We start from the raw sequence: 27052 nt of genomic DNA on the forward strand, positions 1-27052 counted from the left end.
TTGTCAATTTATCCAATATTAAATATTTTACATGCATTGTTTTTGTTTTCAGAAATATTTTATTTTAATAATAATAATAAATAACATTAATAGAAATTATAAATAATTAAAAAACATTTTTTATAATAACAATACTTAAAACAATATCTATAATATAATAATAATAATAATATGCATCCGATATAAAATATTTTGCATGCATTGCTTTTGTTTTATGGAAGGATCATAATAATACTTGAATAGAAATTAAAAACAAATAAAAAACATTTTTAATATTAATAGCAATAATAAAAACAATATCTATAATAATATAATAATAATAACAATATGCTAATAAAACAATATCAGTAATAATAATTATATAATCATCCTCATTAATACTATTAATACTATTATTATTATTATTTTTCCTTAATTTTTTAAATATCTAATGCAAAAAATGGGGTGAGTAGAAATAATGCAATACATATTAATGTTTTTTTAATGTACTAATTGTTTTATTTTTACATTTATTTCACTATTTTCTTCTCTAGTACTACAGCACTTTAGTCAACTTCGGCTGTTTTTAAACGTGCTTTATAGATCAATATTGTATTGCATATACAGGCATGACGATCGCAACTTACTAAATATACATAAATGTCAAACGATGCTATTTTCAAAGCACAACTGAGAGCAATATATTGGCGTTCAGGTGTGTGTAATGAGAAGTGTTAAGATGCAGATGAATAATATGATGAGTATTCTCCTCAGCCTAATTACTTAAGTAGCTATTAATTTCACTCTTGTACCATCATTATTAATCACATTAGTGCGCCCACAGTTTTCTTCAAAGGGGAAAATCAGGCAGAACACAGTTTCTGTCACCAGGGAATGTGGCACACAGCGCAGTGCCAGGGAATGCTTACAATTAAAACATTTGCATTTGGTTTTGCTGAATTACGTTCATTTCGATTCTCGATTCGTTAAAACCTTCATTGAACTTGAAAATAGCGAGGAAGAGCACCAAAAAATCCAAATAACGACATAAAAATGAGGATTTGTTGCTGTTTATGAATGTTGCATTTTTGTTTGCATTTTCTTACATGCTTCAGATGATTTTATATGAAGTGACAGACTAGTAGCATCGACTACTACGGAGAGAAATACCGTGCATGTAATTCTGCGCTATAAATGTATGGAAAAGTGAGCCCCTGCTGGTAGATATAGGAACTACACCAGATCAACTACTGTCATGTAGCTAGCTGTATATTTATTTTAACGAAATAAAATTAATGTAAAGCTGCACAAATGTAATATCATTTTGACTTTTCTCTATGTAAATGTATGGTACACTTAGGCCCTGTAGGAACTATATCTAGGAATATAGGAACTACATTTAACCAACTGCTAGCCGTATAATTATTTTAATGAAATACAATCATTGTAAAGTGGCACAATATTTATTTACCAAATCATTCAGATTTGTCTGTATGTAGATGTATGGTACATTTAGCCCCTGTAGGAACTATATATAGGAATATAGGAACTACTTTGGACCAACTGCTAGCTGTATATTTATTGTAACCAAATAAAATCAGTGTAAAGCTGCACAGTATTTATTTAAAATATCATTAGGATTTTGCTGTATGTAAATTTATCGTACATGCAGCCCCTCTAGGAACTATGTGTAGAAATAAAGGAACTACATCGAAGCAGCTAGGCGACTCCTTGTATATATATTTTAATGAAATAAAATCAATATAAAGCTGCACGATATTTATTTAATATATCAATTTCAATTTTACTGTATGTAAGTGTAGGGTACATTTAGCCCATGTAGGAACTATATGAATATAGGAACTACATTGGAGCAACTGCTATCTGTATATTTATTTTATTGAAATAAAATCAATGTAAAGCTGCACAATATTTATTTAATATATAATATAGATTTTACTGCATGCAAATTAATGGTACTTTTAGCCTCTGTAGGAACTATAAAGGAATAGAGGAACTATATCAGAGCAACAAGGCTACTAGCTGTATATTTATTTGAAAAAAATCAATGTAAAGCTGCACAATATTTATGTAATATATTATTAAGATTTTACTGTATGTAAATGTATGGTATATTTAGCCCCTGTAGGAACTATATCTAGGAATATAGGAACTACATCGAGGCAACTACTAGCCTTATATTTATTTTAATGTAATAAAATCAATGTAAAGCTGCACAGTATTTATTTAATATATCATTTAGATTTTACTGTATGTAAATGTATGGTACATTTAGCCCCTGTAGGAACTATATCTGGGAATATAGGAACTACATCAAGGCAACTACTAGCTGTATACTTATTCTATTGAAATAAAATCAATGTAAAGCTGCACAATATGTAATTAATATGCCATTTAGATTTTACTGTATGTAAATGTATGGTATGTTAGGCCCTGTAGGAACTATATCAAGGAATAAAGGAACTACATTGGAGCAACTGCTAGCTGTATATTTATTTTAATGAAATAAAATCAATGTAAAGCTGCACAATATTTATTAATTATATCATTTAGATTTTGCTGAATGTAAATTTATCGTACATGCAGCCCCTGTAGGAACTATGCATAGAAATATAGGAACTACATCGAAGCAACTAGTTGTATATTTATTTTAACGAAATAAAATCAATGTAAAGCTGCACAATATTTAACATATCATTCAGATTTTACTGTATGTAAATGTATGGTAGCCTGCATTTAGCCCCTATAGGAACTATTACAAGGAATAAAGGAACTACATTGCAGCAACTGCTAGGCTAGCTGCATATTTATTTTAACAAAATAAAATCAATGTACCTGCACAACATGTAATATATCATTCAGATTTTACTGTATTTAAATGTATGGTACATTTAGCCCCTGTAGGAACTATAGAGGATTTATTTTATTGGAGCAACTGCTAGGCTAGTTGTGAATTTACTTTAACTAAATAAATTCAATGTAAAGCTGCACAATATTTATTTATTATATCAATAAAATTTTACTCTTTGTAAATGTATGGTAAAGTGAGCCCCTGTAGGAACTATATCTAGGAATATAGGAACTACACCAGAGCAACTATAAGCTACTATCTGTATATTTTTTAACAAAATAAAATCAATGTAGCTGCACAATATTTATTTAATATATTGTTTAGATTTTACTGTATGTAAATATATGCTTTTATGTAGTTCATGACCCGACCATCCGAATGTGGCAGTAGAATCGAGACTCATCACACCAAACAGCGTTTCTCCAATCTTCTATTGTCCAACTTTGGGAGCCAGCGTAACGACCTGAGGACAGGTGTGATGTGCTCTGATTTTCTGGTTCTGGTCAGAATCCTAGCTCTACTATTCTGGATGAGCAGCAACTGTCTGACTGTCGTTACAGTAATCCACCCTGCTGCTGATAAAAGCATGAACAAGTTTCTCTTGTTCCAGTCCTCACTGGAAACAAAGCATCTCATTCTTGCAATGTTTTTGAGATGATACCATGCTGCTTTGACATGACTACTGAAACTCCAGCCTGATCTCACGAGAAAACGTAAGTATTTTACGTTTTGCCAGTTTAGTGGCTAATTCGTACGAATTCGTACGAGTTCAGTCGTACGAAATGGTACGATTTTAAAAAGGAGGCGTGGCACCTGACCCCACCCCTAACCCCAACCATCATTGAGGGATAAGCAAATCGTACTAAATTGTACAAATTAGATCGTACGATTTCATACGAATTAGCCACTAAATGAAAAAGTTACGAATTGCCGTGAGATTGTGTTGGAAACTCAGACGCTTGACTTTATTTTTTTGCTGTTTCACGTCACATCATCTGGTAAAAAACAATCACATTCCTTTACTGATGCGCATGCTGGAATTAATTCAGTAAATAGCTATGTTTCCATCCAAAAATCCGAATTAAATTTATGCACAAAAATGGATTATCGCATAAAAGACATGCTAATTAAGCAGCATTTCCATCTAACGAGTCAAAGCGAACAAAATCATCACTTGGTGATTATCTGCCGCCAAATATCAACAGTAAAAACAGAATTTGCTGCAGTAGGAGAAGCTGCGTCAATCTTTTCTTTATTTAATAAGTGACTTGCGCCTCAGAAGGCAATCCTAGATGCAGTGAACGCGTGGTGGCATTTGAAGGCGCGGAGCAGACACTCTTGATTCCGGAGGTCCTTAATAATATTATAACACTATTAAGCGATAAGGCGTTTTAGAATGACCAAAACAACATTTCAGATGTTTTACAGTGTGCTCAGCCTGCTGGTTCAACACAATCTCACGGCAATTCGTAACTTTGATTTAGTGGCTAATTCAAATAATTTCATACAATCTAATTCGTACAATTTAGTCCCGATTTGCTCATCCCCCAGTGATGTTGGGGTTAAGGGTGGGGTTAGGTGCCACGCCTCCTTTTAAAATTGTACAATTTCGTACAACTGAACTCGTTCGAATTAGCCACTAAACTGACAAAATGTAAAATACTTACGTTTTCTCGTAAAATACGTTTTCTCGTAAAATACGAGATCAGACTGGCTGGTTTGTGCATTTACACACATTTTTATCATCACATGATCTCTTGTAACAAAATCACAATTTTTAATGCACATACTGGAATTTGTTTGGTAAAAGGGTTTCCATCGTAGTTTATGTGCATCGTTTCTTATCGAATGAAAAGTTTATCCTACTCAGTTATGCGCATGCTATTTCCATGCCCATTTTTTTAAATTTATGCGCATCATGACATTTTCATCAACCGTTTTTTTATGTGCATATCCAAAATGCACATTAAAATATGTGGATGGAAACGTTGCTAATGTATTTCCATTGTAGTTCACAATATGTTCTTAATATTGCTTAAAAATTTTATCCTAGACAGTTGTGCACGTATATTTTTATATGCGCCTTTTTAAAATGTATGCACATCTTTGCATTTCCATTAAGCATTTTATTTGATATTCACAAAATATACAGTTGAGGTCAGAATTATTAGCCCCCCTGAATTATCAGCCCCCCTGTTTAATTTTACCCCCAATTTCTGAAACATTTATACACATAATAGTTTTAATTACTTATTTTTAGTTACTGTTTTTTTTTTTTCTTTGTCATGATGACCGTAAATAATAATTTACTACATGTTTTTTAAGACACTTCTACACAGCTTAAGGTGACAATTAAAGGCTTAATTAGGTTAACTAGGCAGGTTAGGGTAATTAGGCAAGTCATTGTATAGCGATGGTTTGTTCTGTAGACAATCAGAAAAATATATAGCTTAAAGGGGCTGAAAATTTTGTCCTTAAAATGGTGTTTAAAAAATTAAAAACGGCTTTTATTCTAGCCGAAATAAATCAAGTAAGACTTTCTCCTGAAGAAAAAATATTATCAGACATACTGTGACTATTTTCTTGCTCTGTTAATCATCATTTAGGAAATATTTAAAAAAGAAACAAAAAAAGCAAAGGGGGCTAATAACTCTGACTTCAACTGTAGCTGGATGGCAAGCTCAACAAAGCTGTCTGCACATTTCAGGCTCTGTGTCTGCTGGAATCTTCTGGATTTCTCATGATCATCATCAGGCCGGGTTTCCTCGGCAGGGCAGAGTTCAGCATCCATTCACTGAGGTCTAAATGATGAGACGAGCGAGAGAGTGCGCAGGGTTACCAGCAAACACGGCTCACCTACTGTGACTTGGCGCACCCCACTGGACAGCTGGAGACTATGGGAGAATACAACCAGCCAAAGCCTGACAGAGAGAGAGTAAGAGACTGTGAGTACTACAGCATTATTGACCCAGTGTACGCACAGTTGAAGTCAGAATTATTAGCTCTCCTGTATATTATTCCCCAATTTCTGTTTAACATAGTTTTCTCAACACATTTCCAATCATAATAGTTTTAATAACTCATCTCTAATAACTGATTTATTTTATCTTTGCCAGGATGGCAGCACATAATACTGACTAGATATCCTTCAAGACACTTTTATACAGCTTAAAGAGACATTTAAAGGCTTCACTAGGTTAATTAGGGTAAAGTTAGGGTAATTAAGCAAGTTATTGTATAACAGTGGTTTATTCTGGAGACAATCCAAAACTAATATTGCTTAAGGGGGCTAATAATATTGACCTTAAGTGAAGTAATTTCGAGAGGAGCACATGATAGAATCGACTACAGCTGATCCCTATCACTAATCACAAACTAGCCAATCGGATCACTCTAAATTCAATATAAATATCCAGCATAAACTTTATTCCTTATCTTCGTTTTGGGAACCACCCCATCCATCCCTTCTCCCTCCTCCTCAATTCTAAGTTTGGGCGACACAATGGCTCAGTGGCTAGCTCTGTTGCCCCTCAGCAAGGAGGTCGTTGGTTTAAACACTAGCTGAGCCAACTGACACACTCTGTGCGGAGTGTTGCATGTTTGCGTGGGTTTTCCCCGGGTGCTCCGGTTTCTTCCCACACTCAAAAAACCATGCAACAAAAGTTAAAGTCACGAGCAATTACAAACTAGCGCAGTTAGTGGTCTATTCTTGGGAAGTTACCTGATCTCATATCCCGCTTAATGCTTATTGGCCAGGTGGGAGCCTTGGGCTCATCTATCTCCAAGCTCAGGGTTCTCTCCCGGGACAGCATGCCAAACTTGCTTAAATAGTCAAGCATTATCATTTAATATATCATATATATATATATATATATATATATATATATATATATATATATATATATATATATATATATATATATATATATATATGCGCATGCACTAATATACACACTAACACTCACAAACATCTGCAACTAACGCACAAACGTCTGTGTGGTAAACTACAGTACAGAAACCCTCCCACGCTGGCTCATAATGATGCATAATTCAGCTTAAACTCTGGGCTGTGCCGCACACTGTGTGATTGGCTGATTGCAAATGTACATTTACATATTTAAATCCGGCTGTGGCAGTCATGAGTGTGATTATTCTGCAGGATTTCCAGCTCCTCCTGAATCTGTTGAGTTATGAAGCGAGAGGTGTGGGTAAAGTGGGTCAGCGTGAGTGAGGAAGCGGTCCAAAACACTGAAATACGCTGAAATTATTAAAATATAAATTATGCATAAGCCGGTCGGACAGAGGGAAATGTTTACCCGCATGAATTATTCATTGTTTAGGCTTCATTAGCATCTCTGCTGATTTCCTTCACAACTGGAGGAGTTCATGAGAGTGTTCAACTCGTGAGTGTGTGTATGTGTGTGTGTTTGTGAGTGTAAGTGTGTGTTTGTGAGTGTTTGTGAGTGTAAGTGTGTGTTTGTGAGTGTAAGTGTGTGTTTGAGAGTGTAAGTGTGTGTTTGTGAGTGTAAGTGTGTGTTTGTGAGTTTTAGTGTATTTTGGTGAGTGTAAGTGTGTGTTTGTGAGTGTAAGTGTGTGTTTGTGAGTGTAAGTGTGTGTTTGTGAGTTTTAGTGTGTTTTGGTGAGTGTAAGTGTGTGTTTGTGAGTTTTAGTGTGTTTTGGTGAGTGTAAGTGTGTGTTTGTGAGTGTAAGTGTGTGTTTGTGAGTGTAAGTGTGTGTTTGTGAGTGTAAGTGTGTGTTTGTGAGTGTGTGTGTTTGTGAGTGTAAGTGTGTTTGTGAGTGTACGTGTGTGTTTGTGAGTGTGTGTGTTTGTGAGTGTAAGTGTGTGTTTGTGAGTGTGTGTGTTTGTGAGTGTAAGTGTGTGTTTGTGAGTGTAAGTGTGTGTTTGTGAGTGTAAGTGTGTGTTTGTGAGTGTAAGTGTGTGTTTGTGAGTGTAAGTGTGTGTTTGTGATTGTAAGTGTGTGTTTGTGAGTGTAAGTGTGTGTTTGTGAGTGTGTGTTTGTGAGTGTGTGTTTGTGAGTGTAAGTGTGTGTTTGTGAGTGTGTGTTTGTGAGTGTGTGTGTTTGTGAGTGTGTGTGTTTGTGAGTGTAAGTGTGTGTTTGTGAGTGTAAGTGTGTGTTTGTGAGTGTGTGTGTGTTTGTGCCACTCCATAACTCTCAACTTCATTATTGTCAACTACGTTACTGTAAACTCCACTGCTGTCAACTCCATTACTCCCAACTCTGTTACTCTCAACTCTGTTGCTGTCAACTCTGATATTGTTGACTCTGGTATTCTCATCTTCTTTAGTGTCAACTCCACTGCTGTCAACTCCGTTACTGTCAACTCCATTGTTGTCAACTCTATTATTGTCAACTCCACTATTCTCAACTCTGTTACTCTCAACCCTGTTACTGTCAACTCAATTAATCTCAACCCTGTTACTGTCAACTCCACTATACTGTCAACTCTGTTACTCCTCACTCCGTGACTCTCAACTTCGTTACTCTTAAATCCGTTACTTTTAACTCTGTTACTGTGAACTCTGTTACTCTCGACTTTGTTACTGTTAACTGTTACTCTCGACTCTGTTATTGTCAACTTAGTTACTCTCGAAACTGTTACTGTCGACTTACAACTCCATTAATCTCTACTTCACCACTGTCAGCTCTGTCACTGTGAACTCTGTTACTCTCAACTTTGTTAGTCAACTCCATTGCTGTCAACTTTGTTACTGTGAACTCCATTATTGTCAACTCCGTTATTCTCAACTCTGTTCGGTTAAGTTAAAAATCACGAAGTAACAGAGTTAAACATTCCTTATCAAATATAAGCATTTTGCATTATTTTACTATAACAATGAAATAAGTTTACTGTAAATTGCACATTTGCACTTTAGGGGAAATCAAGCATCAGATGTATCCGCAATTCTGCAACACTCACACATTGCCATAAATCAGATTCCCATCATGTCACCATTACTGTGACATACATCCGTTCACTGAAACATTTCTTTATTTCTATTTACTATAATCTTGTCTAACTTTAGTCATCCTAGTCTTTCTTTTTCTCTCATCTCTTCTTTTTACCCGTCCCCCCACCCAGCTTTTAGCATTCAGAAATAATTGCATAGTTATCCACAAATTAATGCCTAACTGTTTTACAACACACTGAGAGAAAAGGCCAAGCCAATTACTATTCTGCGTTCACCTTACAGAAGAGGATATTATGCTAATGACCCTCCCTACATGAACATAAAAAAGCTTTTATTTCCTCCGACAGACTCTCTCTCTCTCTCTCTCTCTCTCTCTCTCTCTCTCTCTCTCTCTCTCTCTCTCTCTCGCAGAGTTAAACTCATTAAATCATTAAATGTTTTTTCTTCTTCTCCAATCAGCGCAGGATTTGCAGACAGGCATTGATGTCCCACACATTATCTGTGCTGGCGACAATAAAAATATCCCAGAGGATAAGGGTCAAGTGTGAAGTGTGACTGAAACAGCGCTCGTGTTACACATGTTCATTTCTGGAAGCATATGCGTGTGTGTGTGTGTGTGTGTGTGTGTGATCTGAGATTGTCATAGCAGACCCACAGGACTGCGTGTGTCCACATTTTCACACTTTTACACACATGCTCACTGTCCCCATGCAAGTGCAAAGTGTTTATTAAACTGAGACCGGATGAGCTGTGAGAGCTTTTCAGACGCGGCTTGAATTTTAAATAAACGCATTAAATTAATAACAACACTGGAGACATGGAGTATGCAACATAAAGGGTCTCGAATCAAACATTTAGCTTTAATTATCATGAAATAATTAAGTCTAATTTTCATTTGTGTGTGTGTGTGTGTGTGTGTGTGTGTGTGTGTGTTTACTAAGCTATATAAACATTTTCATGAAACATCAGTTTTATTGTATTATTTATAATTACAGTAATAAAGAATGCATCTTTTTGTCTGTTGCTATGTTCTGGTCATCTCTGATACATTGATTATAAAAAGACAGAACAATCTGTACTGCGCTGATAGAAAAAGCATGTGACCTGCTCCAAGTGATGTCACTTCCTCGCGAGAAACTCTGGAAGGCATGTCGTTATTTTTCTCTCATCAATTTGTGCAAAATGTTTAGGATTCACCAATTGTTAATTACGTCAACTCTGTTCCTGCACTATTACAGTGAATATCATGTTTTAAAAACGATAATATGATGAAAATGCATGAAATAATTTAAACATGCCATGTGGTATCCGGTTTGAGTTGAAGCACAAAATGGTGGAAAATGTCAACTCTGTTGTCATCAACTCTGTAATCTTCATCTCAGTTACTGTCAGCTGTTACTTCCAACTCTGTTACTCTCAACTCAGCTACTTTCAGTTGTTATCGTCAACTTTGCTATCACAAGTTCTGTTATCGTCAGCTCAGTTATCGTCAACTGCTACTGTCAAAACAGTTACCATCCTCTGTTATTGTCAACTCTTTTACTATTAACTCTGTTATCGTCACTGTTTATCGTTTTCATAAACTCTGTTATCATCAACACGGTTTTCATCAGCTCTGTTTTTGTCAACTCGGTAACAGAGTTGGATAGAAAGAGTTGATAACACAGTTGGATAAAACAGTTGACAGTAACAGAGTTGACCGTAAAAGAGTTGACGATAACAGAGTTGAATAAATCAGAGTTGACAGTAAAAGAGTTGATGATAACAGATTTGAATAAATCAGAGTTGACAGTAAAAGAGTTGATGATAACAGAGTTGAATAAAACAGAGTTGACAGTAACAGAGTTGATGATAACAGAGTTGAATAAAACAGAGTTGACAGTAACAGAGTTGACCGTAACAGAGTTGATAACAGAGTTAAATAAAACAATTGACAGTAACAGATTTGATGATAACAGAGTTGAATAAAACAGTTGACAGTAATAGAGTTGGTGAAAACAGAGTTGAATAAATCAGAGTTGACACTAACAGAGTTGATGATAACAGAGTTGAATAAATCAGAGTTGACAGTAAAAGAGTTGATGATAACAGAGTTGAATAAATCAGAGTTGACAGTAAAAGAGTTGATGATAACAGAGTTGAATAAATCAGAGTTAACACTAATAGAGTTGATGATAACAGAGTTGAATAATTCAGAGTTGACAGTAACAGAGTTGATGATAACAGAGTTCAATAAATCAGAGTTGACAGTAAAAGAACTGATAAGGGTTGGAAGGGACGGTCGCAAACTGAAGACCAGGGGGCATTTTAGTTCATTTTTGAAGGGTACTTTTTATCCAAGATAAAACAGTGCATGTGCACTGCACTGGTTAAGCCCTGTCTGTGCACATGCCTGACAGTAATAGAGTTGGTGGTTACAGAGTTGACAATAGCAGAGTTGATAGTAAAATCATTGACGGTAACAGAGTTGACAATTGCAGAGATGACGATAACGGATTTGACGATAACATTGTTTGTGATAACAGAGTTGACAGTAAAAGAGTTGATGATAACAGGGTTGGATAAAACACAGTTGACAGTAACAATGTGCACAGACAGGGCTTAACCAGTCGGTTGTTCAGCTAAGGCTTGGGCCTTCATCCTCATACGCACTGTAATTCCTCTAAATTCCTTGAATCTTTTTATATGTTCATATATTTTTTAATCCAATTTATTTATCTGAAATCAGAAATCCAGATAATTTGATGCTTAAGAAACATTTCTTATGATTATCAATGATGTTATTCTGCTTCATATATTTGTAGAAACTTCAATACACGACTCAAATGATTATCAATTTTAATCACGAACAAATTATCTAAGTCTTAAATCATTTATTTCATGTCTAAATAATTCATTCATTTTCCTTTGGCTCAATCCATTTATTTATCAGGGGTCGCCACAGCAGAATGAACTGCCAACTTATCCAGCATATGTTTTACGGAGTGGATGTCCTTCCAGCCGCAACCTAGTACTGGGAAGTCCAAATAATACAGTATTATCAATTTTATGTGAAGAACTCAGATCTCCAGAAAATATTTACACTCCTGATCGTAACCCAATCAAAAAACACACACAACCACAAATATAAACACACACAACATCTACAGTATACTGAAGAAGAAGGAAAAAAAGTGATGATCATCATCAGAGCCCAACAGATGAATAAATATGACTGGAAATGAGGAAAAGGAAAGATAACACACACACTGACACACACACACACACACACACTAACACACTAACACTAACACCCACAAGAGGATATGGAGACAAATAAAAGTGAATGAATAGGACAGTAGAGATCAGAGGATATTATCAATGGCAGCTTTTGTTTCCGTGAAAGATGATTCAGATCTGTAAAAATACAAATATTTCCATCCCTTGTCTCGACCGTTTCACGTCAGCGCAGGAAATGCCTGTAGAAGACAATATGCCAAATTACTGCATTTATATCCTCCTTCCTGCTGTTAAACACAAGCTTTGTGTCTGTGTTTGTGTGAAATGTCAGTGTTTTGGGAGATCTAAAAAGCATTAATAGCGGCACTAATTTCCCGTCTTACTGTCTGTATCCTACAAGTCAGACAAAGATGCTATTGGTCAAGCAAATGCTAGCTATTATGAATGGACATGAATGTAAAGATGTGGAAGCTAAAGATATGTAGTGAGCATCAATTTTGGTGTTTACACCAATTTGATTTCAGAAAAACAACTAACTTGGTTCGAGTCAGAGTTTTGAACTTAGAAAGAAGCATTAAATAATCAGCCATTTATACAATTAAAGTCAAAATTATTCACTCTCATTCTTTTTCTGTTTTTAAATATTTCTCAGTTGATGTTGAACAGATTCAGGAATTTTTCACAGTATTTCCTATAATATGTTTTCTTCTGGAGAAAGTATCATTTGTTTTAATTTCGCCTAGAATAATATAAATCTTTTAAAACCATTTTAAGGTCAATATTATTATCCCGCTTAAGCAATATTTTTGCTGCTTAATATGGTAAACAATCACTGCTATATATGGTAAAATCATGTATTTATATAAACAGATTAACAGAGAAGTACAAAGTGTCTGAACTATGTCATATCATTATTATCATTCAAGATTTTTAAACTAATTATTTTATTATTTTTATAAATTATTTTAATGATTATAACAATTTTTATAACCATTCAAGATTTTTTTTATTAAAGAGCCCATATTATACATGAAATAGGGTCATATCTTGGTTGTAAGGGTCTCCAACAACAGTCTAATATGCATGCAAGGTCAAAAAACACTTTCATGGTCTTATAATCTGCATTTATTTTTACCTAATTATCCCAGCGACTCCTGTATGAATCGTTCAGTGATTCATTTGTTCCCAAACCCCTCCTTAGCGCGGAGCTAATCTGCGCTGATTGGACCGATGACAGTCCGTCGCGATTGGTCGACTGCCTTCAGTCAGAGAGGGAAATGGCCAATAGCTAATCAGCAATATAAAAAGTAATCACAGTTCATACACGCTCGATAGTGCAGGCGTGGATTTTAGCTGCCACACTATGGCGAGTGGATAGTGCCACGGATAACCGAACGAAGGAGACAGTCGTGTACTCGCCATACCACACACACACAAAAACACACACACACCTCCGGATGACAACGCTCCCGCTTCAGCCCGCACCCGCCAGGTTTTAGCCTGAGAACCCGCTCCGTTTTCTGCCCGCCGCGCCCAGTCCCGCTAGAGCGGAGAACACAACCAAATATCACCCAGTATACAGTCCAGACAGCCAAGCTGTCTGTATAAAAACACACACACAGCACAAAGTACACAAAGCTCGTTCGTTCGCTCTCTCTCGCTCTCTCTCTCTCTCTCCCCGCGCCAGATTTCTGCGGCGCGGGAATACATTTCCGAATAAATCGCGGGAGCAGAACTCTAGCACGGAGCTCCATAAACAAACAGCACGCGTCACGTTTTTAACGTGACTTTGCACGCGATAAGATAAAATATCTAGTTAACCTGATACAGTACACGCGGTTACAAGTAACAAATCACAACTAAATACATTTGCAAGCTAGAGTCAACGAGGCAACAACTTTAACCGCACGTACTTACACTTGAGAAATGGAAGAAACCCATCCTGACGTCCATCAGTTACTCTTTACTGATCCTTCCTTTAACAAACTCAGATGAAGTATTCTTTGTAGCATGTAGCTTCCAGAAGTTTCCAACTGCTTGGTTATAATGCTGATGTTTCATCTTTGGGTAGATACTCAATATATCCATCTGCAGTGTGACTTCAATCGACCGGCATGTTTGTGTGCGTGTGTTTGTGGGTGTGCGTGCGTTTGTGGGTGTGTGTGTGTCTGGGTTTCTGCGTCAGAGGGCGGGGCCTCAGGTTTGAAATCTCCCGGGTTTGCGCGTGCACGTGAATAACTTGGTTTCGTTCGTACGTCATGGCGAAACACCTAATGAGTCGGTATCAAGGCGACTCGTTTGAAGCACTATGAATCGACTCTTTTATAGATGAATCAACCGTTTTAAACACTGTATTCTTACAGATTTAAGCCTTAGCTGGATACTTCACTTCACTTAGAGCTGTGTTACACACTACATGGAGGGGAATTTTCAAAAACCCATAATATGGGCTCTTTAAGTTTGGTATATCACTTGCTTAAGTTCATATCTCGAGAAGTTTGACCTAATATAGTTTATTAAAATATTAATGACAACAGAACATGGGTTGCTCTACAATTATATTTTTATTATGGCAAGAATAAAGGCAAAAAAAGAACACTTAGTAAATAAAATACTGTCTTTTTTATATTTAGTCCACTCAACAATTGACACAATTGACACATGTGCTAAAAAGGTAATAATGGTCCCACATTCCTGGCCATTATCACCAATAAATTCTAGAAAAACATCAGTTTATTGCAAACAGATAAGTTCAAATATTCCTTTCCAGTTATCAAAGAAATAATTTGTTACTTCATTTTAGTTTAGTTTGGGGCCATCTACACTTGCAAAATAAAAGAAAGTTTTGCAAACGAAAAATAAAGTGTTGAGCAGAACAACAAATAAATGCGAATCTGCAGAAATCACAAAGAGAACATTTATTTTTAAGAAACAAAAGTAATTTTGTTAACAAAAATAAAGAACTGCAAAGGGAAAAATAAGTTTTGAAAAATAAAAATGAAATAAAAAAACAACTGCAAATAAAAATCAAGCAGTGTATTTAGTTATATTTAGTAATATAAGGATTTTCCCGTCCTTATATTAGCAAAAATGCAAATGAACCAATATACTTTCTAGAAAAGGGTGGAGTCTTTACATCCGTGTATGTCCTTGTACATTGACAAAACATTCCACGTGATTTCAGCAGTGGTGGAAAGAGTGCCATTACTTACCCAAAAATGTAGTACAAGTAAAGTAAACCTGCTGTAAAGCCAACAATACCAATGCGACTCTGCACATGATAGGATGATGAACTGATATAAATATATATATATATATATATATATATATATATATATATATATATATGTGTGTGTGTGTGTGTGTGTGTGTGTGTGTGTGTGTGTGTGTGTGTGTGTGTGTGTGTGTGTGTGTGTATATATATATATGGTTGTTTGAATATATTTTACATCAATAATGGCAGCCTGCAATGTCAAGCAACATTAAATTATATGCAAATTAGTGCGATTAATATGCATTAGAACAATGTTGCTCTAATAAATGTGTATTATTGTCTGTTTTTGTGTGTGTGTGCCTTGTTTTTCGTATGCTGTGGGGACCAGATGTCGCTACAATTGTAGCAATACCAGTAAATTTTGACCTTGTAAAGACAATTTTTGGTCTCCATGAGGAAAATGTCTCATAAAGTCAACACAATCTCACGGCAATTCGTAACTTTTTCATTTAGTGGCTAATTCGTATGAATTCGTACGATCTAATTCGTACAATTTAGTACGATTTGCTTATCCCCCAATGACGGTTGGGGTTAGGGGTGGGGTCAGGTGCCACGCCTCCTTTTAAAAATCGTACCATTTCGTACGACTGAACTCGTACGAATTTGTACGAATTAGCCACTAAACTGGCAAAACGTAAAATACTTACGTTTTCTCGTGAGATCAGGCTGCATAAAGTACACAGAATGAAGTATTATGAAAATGTAAACATGCAGAGTGTTCTCTGTGAGGGTAGTGTTGGGGGAAGAGGACAGAACGTACAGTCTGTACAATACAAAAATCATTTAGTCTATGAGAAGTCCCCATAAATATAGCAAACAAAGTGTTTGTGTGTGTGTGTGTGTTTGTGTGCATGTCTTCAGGAATGTGTGGTGCTGTGTAGAAGCCGGCCCCTCTCATGTCTGAGGTTTACCCTTAATCCCTCTTTGATCTGGTGATTTGATGGGTTTAGTGTATCTGCGGCCGCATGATCAGCAGCGGCTCAGAGTTTAGCAGATCACACGGCTGTTTGCAGCTCGCTGTCACTACAAACAAACAGAGCTAAAGACTGCTTACACATGTTCCTCCGGCTTCTGGAAAGATCTGGGCAGAAGGAAACTGCTCATGTGGCAGATTTTAGACCTGTTTTTATAAAAGGAAACCTATAAGGCCCCTTTGTCCAAGATGTAAGCGAAATCCCAGAGGCCTCAGAATGTGTTTGTGAAGTTTCAACTGAAAATACCTAATTATACCATGCTGTAGATGCCCATGTATAAGTTGATGAAAAAGAAAAAAAAGCTTCATGTGTGTCTCTTTAAATGCAAATTAGCTGGTTATTTCCCTACCCACTTTCTAGAAAAGGGCGGAGCCTTTACATCCTTGTATGTTCTTATACACTGACAAAACATTCCACATGATTTCAGCAGTGGTGGAAAGAGTACAGTTATAAGCAGAGGTCGGTAGTAACGAGTTACATTTACTTAGTTACATTTACTTGAGTAAAATTATTGGGTAACGAGTACTTTTGGAGTACATTTAAATATGTGTAGTTTTACTCTTACTCAAGTTAATTATCTATAACTATAGTTAGTTACAGTAAATGCAACCCAAGCTCATTCTGAAAACGTAGCCCCGCGGATGTTTCTGGAGACCACGATTAACGTGGCCGGAGGTACGTATGGCTGCATTACGTTTTTTCAAGCGAATGATACGGGGCTGACGGCTCGCCTCCTCCGTGTGTAGGCCGGGTTCGAGTCCGGGAAAGAGCAGTTCCAGAAATCAGGTAAGACAAAAAACAGAATCCAAAAAATAAAGCGAACGAGAATGGGGCGAAATCCGAAAACGCGGTCAAAATCAGACGAGCGCTTTTCTTTTTCTGCACGGCTTTCGTAAATCATCGCTTGGATTTAGGGAAGATGGAGGAAGAGGGTGGCTGGGTCGGCCGATTGGCCGGCCGCCCAGTCTATCATTCAGTCATTCAGCCAGCCGGACAGACGGTCGATTGACAGCGGCCTCTGTCGGCGTTTTACGCGAGAACAGCGCGGACGCGAACGGCACGCGCACGCTTGTGAGAGGCGTTCGAGACGCAAAAAAAGCACGCACAGCGGCCTCTCGCGGATTCGTGAAAACCAAAACTGCACTAATACGTACCTCCCGGGATGTATTTCACGGCCTCCAGAATTGTCTGCGGAGCTACGTTTCCACAATAAGCCTGGGTTGAGTAAATGAGTAGTAGTAATAGTAGTAATATTCAATTCAATTCAGCTTTATTTGTATAGCGCTTTTACAATGTAGATTGTGTCAAAGCAGCTTCACATAAATGGTCATAGTAACTGGAACAGTGTGGTTCAGGTTTTAGTGTTTAAGTTCAGTTCAGTTCAGTTTAGCTCAGTTCAGTGTGATTTAATCATTACTGAGAGTTCAAACTCTTCAATAATATAGTATTATAGTAATACCCTTGTTGCTAGTATCTACAAAAAAAAGACATAGCCACATCATTAAAGTGTGATCATGTCACTTTTACGTATGCCAGGTGACGTATAAATGTTAAAAAAAAGTTTATATTGTTTTTTTGTTAAATGTATGTATACATAGTTATACATGGTTTCTACAGTGGATGTCAATGGTAGTTTTTCCAGCATTCGTCAGTAAAGTATAGTCAAAAGTAAAACAATATCTTCTTTCTAAGAAATGTATCTAAATTTCTAAAAAAAAATATATATATATTAAAAGTTAGAACAGTTTGAGTGTGTAAACTTCTTTATTGGGTGAGCTATCTCTTTAATTATTATAATAATATGTAAGAGTATTGTCTTCAAAAACTTGTGAAAGCCTTCCAGAAGTTTGCATTTTCAAGCTGTCTAAAACATTGATCGTCGAGTAAATGAATGATCAAACACATGAAGTGACTGGAGGGGGTGTTACAATAAAATCAAAAACCTTATCTCAGAATATAAAAGAAATGCGCCATGTTTTACTCAACAATACTGTCTGTTGGGGAAAAAGAAATGTAACCATTAATAATAATTAACTAGCATACCATGCAAGGTGTTCAACATCTGACGGAACGTATGGCGCATGATACGCTGAGTAAAACACACTGCAGTATGTAAAACGCTTACTGTCTCTTTAGTCTGGGCAGATGTTCTGTACACTAATTACAGCTTCAAACATGATAAACTCAAATGACAATTCCTTGCCTAAACCACAAATGCTTTGAAATAAATACTCCACTTTCAGGCTTAATTTTTAGCTTCACTTCAGTTAAACATTGAAGTTTTACCATTTTTCAGTCCATTCAGCCGATCTCCGGGTCTGGCGGGAGCATGATTAGCTTAGCTTAGCGTAGATGATTGAATCAGATTAGACCATTAGCATCTCACTCAAATATGACCAGAGAGTTTTGATAATTCTCCTATTTAAAGCTTGACTCTTCTGTAGTTGCATCGTGTACTAAGGCCAACAAAAATGAAAAGTTGTTATTTTCTAGGTTGATATGGCTAGGAACTATACTTATAATGATAACTAGAAAGAGAGTATAGTTCCATATCGTCCTAGAAAATACTATTCAATTCTGTTAGTACACAATGTAAATAGGAGAATTATCAAAACTCTTTGGTCATTTTTAAATGAAATGTTTATGTGCATTCGCAGTGCATTATGGTTATTTTCTATTTGTTGAGTATGTTGTACACTTGTAATTGTGATGCATTGTGGGATTGATTCAGTGAACATCCACTATGGTTTCAGACACCACTACATATGGCCGCTCCCTCAAATAGTGCGCTATTTAAGATTACAGGTGTTTCAGGATTTCAGACACAGCCATCAGATCCTGTTTTTAGAGCAAGATGCTAATGGTCTAATCTGATTCAATGTCTTATGCTAAGCTAAGCTATTTTAGAATGTCCACTATGGTTTCAGACACCACTACAAATGGCCGTCCCCTAAAAAAGTGTGCTATTTAAGATTACAGGCGTTTCAGGATTTCAGACACAGCAATCGTATCCTGTTTTTAGAAAGAGATGCTAATGGTCTAATCTGATTCAATGTCTTATGCTAAGCTAAGCTATTTTAGTATGTCCACTATGGTTTCAGACACCACTACATATGGCCGCTCCCTCAAACAGAGTGCTATTTAGGATAACAGGCGTTTTAGGATTTTAGACACAGCAATCGTGTCCTGTTTTTAGAGTGAGATGCTAATGGTCTAATCCGATTCAATGACCTATGCTAATCTAAGCTACTTTAGTATGTAACTATGGTTTCAGACACCACTTCAAATGGCCGCTCCCTCAAATAGTACGCTATTTAAGATAATAGGGGCCCGATTTCAGACACAGCCATTGTATCCTGATTTTAGAGTGAGATGCTAATGGTCTAATCAGATTCAATGTCTTATGCTAAGCTAAGCTATTTTAGTATGTCCACTATGGTTTTTGACACCATTACATATGGCCGCTTCCTCAAGCAGTGTGCTATATAAGATTACAGGATTTTCAAGATTTCAGACTCAACCATCATATCCTGATTTCAGAGTGAGATGCTAATGGTCTAATCTGATTCAATGTCTTATGCTAAGCTAAGCTATTTTAGAATGTCCACTATGGTTTCAGACATCATTACAAATGGCCACTCCCTCAAACAGTGCGCTATTTAAGATTACAGGTGTTTCAGGATTTCAGACACAGCCATCATATGCTGTTTTTAGAGACAGATGCTAATGGTCTAATCTGATTCAATGTCTTATGCTAAGCTAAGCTACTTCAGAATGTTCACTATGGTTTGGGACATCACTACAAATGGCCGCTCCCTCAAACAGCGCATTATTTAAGATTACAGGTGTTTCAGGATTTCAGACACAGCCATCGTATCCTGTTTTAAGAGACAGATGCTAATGGTCTAATCCGATTCAATGTCTTATGCTAAGCTAAGCTATTTTAGTATGTCCACTATGGTTTCAGACACCACTACAAATGGCCGCTCCCTCAAACAGAGTGCTATTTAAGATAACAGGCGTTTTAGGATTTTAGACACAGCAATCGTGTCCTGTTTTTAGAGTGAGATGCTAGTGGTCTAATCCGATTCAATGATCTATGCTAAGCTAAGCTACTTTAGAATGTCCACTATGGTTTCAGACACCACTTCAATTGGCCGCTCTCTCAAATAGTGCGCTATTTAAGATAATAGGGGCGCGGTTTCAGACACAGCCATTGTATCCTGATTTTAGAGTGAGATGCTAATGGTCTAATCAGATTCAATGTCTTATGCTAAGCTAAGCTATTTTAGAATGTCCACTATGGTTTCAGACATCATTACAAATGGCCGCTCCCTCAAACAGTGCGCTATTTAAGATTACAGGTGTTTCAGGATTTCAGACACAGCCATCATATCCTGTTTTTAGAGACAGATGCATATGGTCTAATCTGATTCAATGTCTTATGCTAAGCTAAGCTACTGCAGAATGTTCACTATGGTTTGGGACATCACTACAAATGGCCGCTCCCTCAAACAGTGCATTATTTAAGATTACAGGTGTTTCAGGATTTCAGGCACAGCCATCGTATCCTGTTTTAAGAGACAGATGCTAATGGTCTAATCCGATTCAATGTCTTATGCTAAGCTATTTTAGTATGTCCACTATGGTTTCAGACACCACTACATATGGCCGCTCCCTCAAACAGAGTGCTATTTAGGATAACAGGCGTTTTAGGATTTTAGACACAGCAATCGTGTCCTGTTTTTAGAGTGAGATGCTAATGGTCTAATCCGATTCAATGACCTATGCTAATCTAAGCTACTTTAGTATGTAACTATGGTTTCAGACACCACTTCAAATGGCCGCTCCCTCAAATAGTACGCTATTTAAGATAATAGGGGCCCGATTTCAGACACAGCCATTGTATCCTGATTTTAGAGTGAGATGCTAATGGTCTAATCAGATTCAATGTCTTATGCTAAGCTAAGCTATTTTAGTATGTCCACTATGGTTTTTGACACCATTACATATGGCCGCTTCCTCAAGCAGTGTGCTATATAAGATTACAGGATTTTCAAGATTTCAGACTCAACCATCATATCCTGATTTCAGAGTGAGATGCTAATGGTCTAATCTGATTCAATGTCTTATGCTAAGCTAAGCTATTTTAGAATGTCCACTATGGTTTCAGACATCATTACAAATGGCCACTCCCTCAAACAGTGCGCTATTTAAGATTACAGGTGTTTCAGGATTTCAGACACAGCCATCATATCCTGTTTTTAGAGACAGATGCTAATGGTCTAATCTGATTCAATGTCTTATGCTAAGCTAAGCTACTTCAGAATGTTCACTATGGTTTGGGACATCACTACAAATGGCCGCTCCCTCAAACAGCGCATTATTTAAGATTACAGGTGTTTCAGGATTTCAGACACAGCCATCGTATCCTGTTTTAAGAGACAGATGCTAATGGTCTAATCCGATTCAATGTCTTATGCTAAGCTAAGCTATTTTAGTATGTCCACTATGGTTTCAGACACCACTACAAATGGCCGCTCCCTCAAACAGAGTGCTATTTAAGATAACAGGCGTTTTAGGATTTTAGACACAGCAATCGTGTCCTGTTTTTAGAGTGAGATGCTAGTGGTCTAATCCGATTCAATGATCTATGCTAAGCTAAGCTACTTTAGAATGTCCACTATGGTTTCAGACACCACTTCAATTGGCCGCTCTCTCAAATAGTGCGCTATTTAAGATAATAGGGGCGCGGTTTCAGACACAGCCATTGTATCCTGATTTTAGAGTGAGATGCTAATGGTCTAATCAGATTCAATGTCTTATGCTAAGCTAAGCTATTTTAGAATGTCCACTATGGTTTCAGACATCATTACAAATGGCCGCTCCCTCAAACAGTGCGCTATTTAAGATTACAGGTGTTTCAGGATTTCAGACACAGCCATCATATCCTGTTTTTAGAGACAGATGCATATGGTCTAATCTGATTCAATGTCTTATGCTAAGCTAAGCTACTGCAGAATGTTCACTATGGTTTGGGACATCACTACAAATGGCCGCTCCCTCAAACAGTGCATTATTTAAGATTACAGGTGTTTCAGGATTTCAGGCACAGCCATCGTATCCTGTTTTAAGAGACAGATGCTAATGGTCTAATCCGATTCAATGTCTTATGCTAAGCTATTTTAGTATGTCCACTATGGTTTCAGACACCACTACATATGGCCGCTCCCTCAAACAGAGTGCTATTTAAGATAACAGGCGTTTTAGGATTTTAGACACAGCAATCGTGTCCTGTATTTAGAGTGAGATGCTAATGGTCTAATCCGATTCAATGATCTATGCTAAGCTAAGCTACTTTAGAATGTCCACTATGGTTTCAGACACCACTTCAATTGGCCGCTCCCTCAAATAGTGCGCTATTTAAGATAATAGGGGCGCGGTTTCAGACACAGCCATTGTATCCTGCTTTTAGAGCAAGATGCTAATGGTCTAATCCAATTCAATGTCTTATGCTAAGCTAAGCTACTTTAGAATTTTCACTATGGTTTGGGACACCACTACCAATGGCCGCTCCCTCAAACAGTGTGCTATTTAAGAATACAGGATTTTGAAGATTTCAGACTCAGCCATCGTATCCTGTTTTTAGGCGCTCTGCAGATATATAGCCGACTCACCGGCCGGTCAAGGTTACTCTTTTTCCTTTGTTTAATGACTCTCTTCACGAGCCCAAGGTTAGCAGTAAACTCGCTCCCTGCCACCCCAGATCCGAGATGAGACGTATGCGTCTTAGGGGACCGCCATTAGAATCTATTTTAATGCGTCGCACAAACAGTTTGTCTGGCTTCCCTTTGGCCTCGGGAACGGCTGAAGGCTGCTTTTCCGGCATGCCAGTGGCCCACTTATAACTTAAATGACTAGTTTAGTTAACCTCTCCGCTCAAGTCCAACATATCGTTATGGCAGCGAGCGCATAATCTCACTGGCATTAACATCCGTCATCTTCCCTCTCGGGCTATAAATAATGCTGTCAGTGAATCAGAGGGAATCAGGCTCCAGGGGTGAAGCACTTTGATAGTCCGGCAGATGAAATATTTGCTGACTTCCTTCACCTCGGGGGACTGGAGCGCTGATGGAGCCACTCAGATGTGGCCCCGCGAGTCTCCCAGGATTTTCCGCAGCCCACTTTTCAGCACCGTCCGTGCCAATTAAGCCGCCGAATTATGTATAATAGTGGGAGTGACTCGGATTTGCCAGAGCAGGAATGCGGAGGCCGGGATGACAGAGGGATACCGTTGAATAATTAGAGTGAATTTTCAGAGCCCCGGAAGCTCAATCATACTGTGCCAGACGCTAACTATTTTTAACCTTCTCTCCCTCTCTCTCTTTCTTTTCTTCTCTGTAATTCTCTCTGATTTCACTTCCTCTTTTGCTCTCTTTGCTCCGCATGTTTGCAGCAGGTGTCCTGCAAAAAGGCACGTCACTGATACTATGCACTGTATGCTGGGTTCCACACGATTCCTTCATGTTGTCCCAACACAAATTGATTTAATGAACTTAATTGTTTTAGGCGATGCGGTGGCGCAGTAGGTACTGCTGTCGCCTCACAGCAAGAAGGTTGCTGATTCGAGCCTCAGCTGGGTCAGTTGGCATTTCTGTGTGGAGTTTGCCCGTTCTCCCCGCGCCCGCGTGGGTTTTCTCCGGTTGCTCCGGTTTCCCCCACAAGTCAAAAGACAAGCGGTACAGGTGAATTGGGCTAAAATTGTCCTCTACGTAAAACATATGCTGGATAAGTTGGCGGTTCATTCCGCTGTGGCGACCTCAGATTAATAAAGGGACTAAGCCGAAAAGAAAATGAATGAATGAATATTTGTTTTTACTTAATTAGGTGGATTGAATGGGCGGCACGGTGGCTCAGTGGATAGCACTGTTGCCTCACACAAAGAAGGTCACTGGTTCGAGTCCCGGCTGGGCAAGTTGTCATTCCTGTGTGGAGTTTGTATGTTCTACGTGTGTCAATGTGGTTTTCCTCCGGGTGCACCAATTGGCTTAAGTGAACTTAATTTAAGTATACATTAAATGTTTACTACTTTTCGTGTAGCCAAGCACATTATTTTAACATGTATAGTTTCATAATTTGTAGACACTAAATTAAAAAAATGGGTGGTTTTACCCCAAAGATGAGTCAAATCTTGTCACCTTGGCTTATTTTTTCCATTTATCCAATGGTTTGGGTTTGTCCCTATTTGACCCCTCTTTTTTGAGTGTACACTACCTGAACAAAGTCTTGTCGTCCCAGTTGTAACAAATAATAACTTGACTTCTAGTTGATCATTTGGAAACGTGTCAGAAGGTGGATTTCTCTGCTGAATCATCAGTTGAACTGCATCCCAATCATCACAAACACTGCAGAAGACCTACTGGAACCAGCATGGAAATCAGTCAAGTTTGGTGAAGGAAAAATCATGGTTTGGGGTTCATTTAATATGGGGGTGTGCGAGAGATCTGCAGAGTGGATGATCAACATCAACAGCCTGAGGTATCAAGACATTTGTGCTGCCCATTACATTACAAACCACAGGAGAGGGACAATTCTCCAGCAGGATAGCGCTCCTGCTCATACTTCAGCCTCCACATCAAAGTTCCTCAAAGCAAAGGAGGTCAAGATTGGCCAAACCAGTCCCCAGATATGAACATTATTGAGCATGTTTGGGGTAAGATGAAGGAGGAAGCGTTGAAGATGAACTCAAAGAATCTTGATGAGCTCTGGGAGTCCTGCAGGAAGGCTTTCTTCTTCATTCCAGATGACTTTATTAATCAGTGATTTGAGTCAGTGCAGAGATGTATGGATGCAGTCCTCCAAGCTCATGATGGAGTCAGACACAATATTCATTCTGTCTCCACTGCAGCAGGACTTTATATTCTATACTGGACATTATTTCTGTTCAGTGATGAGACTTTAGTTTAAGCAGAGTCAGAGCTTACTGTCCTAATCAAATCATTCAAAATCAAGGCATGATCAGATTTTATTTTGGTATAATAAGCAAAATCTTGAGGCTTTTGTCTTTCATATAAGCCACTTCTGATCCTAACTAGAAGTCAAGCATTTATTTTTTACTCCTAAAACTTGGATAGACGACTTTTTACAGTGACTCACAACAAAAAGTGGAACTGTAAATGAATTGAGCATAATGTACGCCACTACTGAAACGGCCAAAAGTTCTTGTAAATGTATAGCGTTGGGCTTTTGCGGCTGACAAATCTGAGATCAGGCTCCAACTTTACATTTGGCAGGGAATTAAGGGCTTATAATTGAAGCTGGAAGTGAGTCAAAGTGATTTTGAGGGATCTTTATGTTGTGAAATGAAAACAGACTGCTGCAGCCCTGCAGTGCCGCCATCATAACATCTGTCCGTCTATCCTGAGCACATCACACACACTACCCACCAATACACACTCACAATTAACTGATGTTGCTAAGCTACAGCTGATTGGACCATCTGTGTGTGTGTAAAATAAATACATTTGGAAAGTTGGGATTTCAGATTGGATATCAGAATATCTCGGAGAATTGGAGATGAGCTCTTAGGCTGTAAGTAACAGTAATCAACCCTCCTGAATGGCCTAGTAACCAGGCATAATATGACATCAAAAGACACATCAAGAATACAAATCATTTTGATGTCAATTGACTACCTTGATGTCAAAATGATCTAAAATTGATATTAAAATTTAATTACAGTACTGTCCTGTAATCGTTTTTTGATGTCAATGTTAGATGTCAATTCACGCCATCAAAAGACACGTCAAAATGCTTATCAATCTGATGTTAATTGACTACCTTGATGCCATGTTGATCTAAAATTAGTGTCAAAACTCAATTGCAAGACTGTCCTGTAATCGTTTTTTTTTTTTGACACAATAATAGTTGTCAATTTACAACATAAAAAACAAGTCAAAAATAAAAATCGATTTGATGTCAATTGATTACCTTGATGTCAAAATGACATCAAATTGAAATTAGCGCTAAAATTAGTGTGAAAAATTGATCACAGGACTTTTCTGTAATAGATCTTTACGTGTTTTTGTATGTCAATGTTAGATGTCAACTTACGCCATCAAAAGACACGTCAAAAGTGCTAATCGACTTGATGTCATATCAAAAAGACAGCAAATTGGCATCTAGCATCAACAATTAATTACAACACTGTCTTGTAATTGTTTTGTTTATGACATATTTTTAATGCCGATGTTCGATGTCAATTTACGCCATCAAAAGACACGTCAAAATGCTAATCAATCTGATGTTAATTGACTACCTTGATGCCATGTTGATCTAAAATTAGTGTCAAAACTCAATTGCAAGACTGTCCTGTAATCGTTTTTTTTTTTTGACACAATAATAGTTGTCAATTTACAACATAAAAACAAGTCAAAAATAAAAATCGATTTGATGTCAATTCATTACCTTGATGTCAAAATGACATCAAATTAAAATTAGCGCTAAAATTAGTGTGAAAAAGTGATCACATGGCTTTTCTGTAATAGATCTTTACGTGTTTTTATATGTCAATGTTAGATGTCAACTTACGCCATCAAAAGACACGTCAAAAATGCGAATCGACTTGATGTCAAATAAAAAAAACAGCAATTTGGCATCTAGCATCAACAATTAATTACAACACTGTCTTGTAATTGTTTTGTTAATGACATATTTTTAGTGCCGACGTTCGATGTCAATTTACGCCATCAAAAGACACGTCAAAAATGCTAATCAATCTGATGTTAATTGACTACCCTTAT

General features: G+C 37.3%; 1 long non-coding RNA gene across 1 annotated transcript in view; it reads left to right on the forward strand.

Moving 5' to 3' along the window:
* LOC148679653 (uncharacterized) overlaps positions 1-27052 on the forward strand; it is a 189053-nt gene that overhangs the window by 74033 nt on the left and 87968 nt on the right. The gene's annotated exons all lie outside the window — the stretch shown is intronic.

The sequence above is a fragment of the Danio rerio genome, chromosome 9 (genome assembly GCF_052040795.2).
Source record: "Danio rerio strain M-AB ecotype USA chromosome 9, GRCz13ab, whole genome shotgun sequence".
Taxonomy (NCBI): domain Eukaryota; kingdom Metazoa; phylum Chordata; class Actinopteri; order Cypriniformes; family Danionidae; genus Danio; species Danio rerio.